Genomic DNA, 1,578 nt, shown 5'->3' on the forward strand with positions numbered 1-1,578 from the left:
TTTGTATTTGCAGAGATGTGAGTGATGTGTAGGCATAACTTCAACTTAGTAGTTTTGAATGAATTCTGATTTTTTTTTATTGTTTGATACCATTATGAAGGTTTTTTTTACTTTACCACTGGGCAATTCGAAACTTGTTGAGTTGATGATCTGCATAGTTTTTACCACTCCATTATCGTACAAATATAAGTATAATATTTTTCTAATATTTTTTATTAAACCATTTTTCTATTTTTTAAAAAGAATTATTTAGATTCATTTATGATGTAGTGGAACTTATAAGTTTAAGATTTGAACTCAGTTTCAATTTGGTTTTTGCAATTAAAAAAGTTTCATATAGTTTTTTTTTTTTGTTTGAAAACTTTCAATTTGAATTGAAATATTATACCTTGAAACATTTGTGTATCCAATATATATCAAACATTTGTGTATAATTCAATTTCTTACTAAAATTGAATTGTATTAAATTAAATTAAAAATAAAAATAAATCTCTCAGAAACGGAAAATGACTACTAATTTATCTTTGATGCCATAATGTAAACTACATTGAATTCACACATGATGGTACCATACAAGGATTCAATTCACAAATAAATATTTATTTAAATTTTCAATCAATGAATACTATTAACCCACCCCACAAATGTTGTACTCCACTTCATGGACGTTACAAAAATGAAAAGAAAAACAACTTTGCAGTTACCAAAAAAAAAAAAAATAATTTTCCTTGTGTCTATAAATATAATTTAATATAGGGAGACGATCACAAAATGTGAAATGAGATAAATAAAGGGGCACTCCTCTGGTTACATTTGTTTAAATTTTAAATTCGAAACTTGTTCAGGTAATTATGGCAATAAGACATTACAAAGAATTGAGTAAACCAAGAAATTCATGGCTAGATCACTACTAATCGCGGCGGTGCTGATGCTGATGACTGCCGTCTGGTTGATGGAGGCTTGCCCGGCGGACGGCAAGATGTGCGGCGACTACATCAGGGACAAGATGGAGCTGGAACACCCCTGCGTTGTGGTGGTTCAAGGTCGAGGTGCGTTAAACGGTGCGATTGCGGCGGCGCGTGGGGGAGCTTGGCAACCTGGAAGGAGTGCATGTCCAGATGCAAGTGCAATTGCAGTTCTTCTTCGAGCGTGTAATTAATTAACAAGTGGAAGAATGTTCTGTAATGCTAATGTTAACCTCCCTTTCGTTCTATAATCTTTCAAGTGAAGAAGAGAGGTTTCTAAAAATTGTCCTCAAAATTTTAATTAAGACCAGGTTTGAATGGTTTGATGTTGTCAGTTTGTTGCTTTGATTCTTACTTTCAATTTTAGATTTAAATTAAATTAAAATAGCTTGATAAAATTTACTTTTTAAATAATTATAATAATTAATTAAGTTAATTAATGTAGCCGCGGAGGCCAACCGCGCGCCTATAAAAACGGTTGGACCGACAGCCGGAAAAGTAGTGTCTGTGTGAAACCGTGTCGAAAATTGCAGAAAGGTTTCGTGAGAATGAAGAAATCTTTAGGGCGTCGGAAGATTGAGATAAAAAGCTTGAGAAGAAGAGTACACAACAA

The sequence above is a fragment of the Benincasa hispida genome, chromosome 8, assembly GCF_009727055.1.
Source record: "Benincasa hispida cultivar B227 chromosome 8, ASM972705v1, whole genome shotgun sequence".
Taxonomy (NCBI): Eukaryota; Viridiplantae; Streptophyta; class Magnoliopsida; order Cucurbitales; family Cucurbitaceae; genus Benincasa; species Benincasa hispida.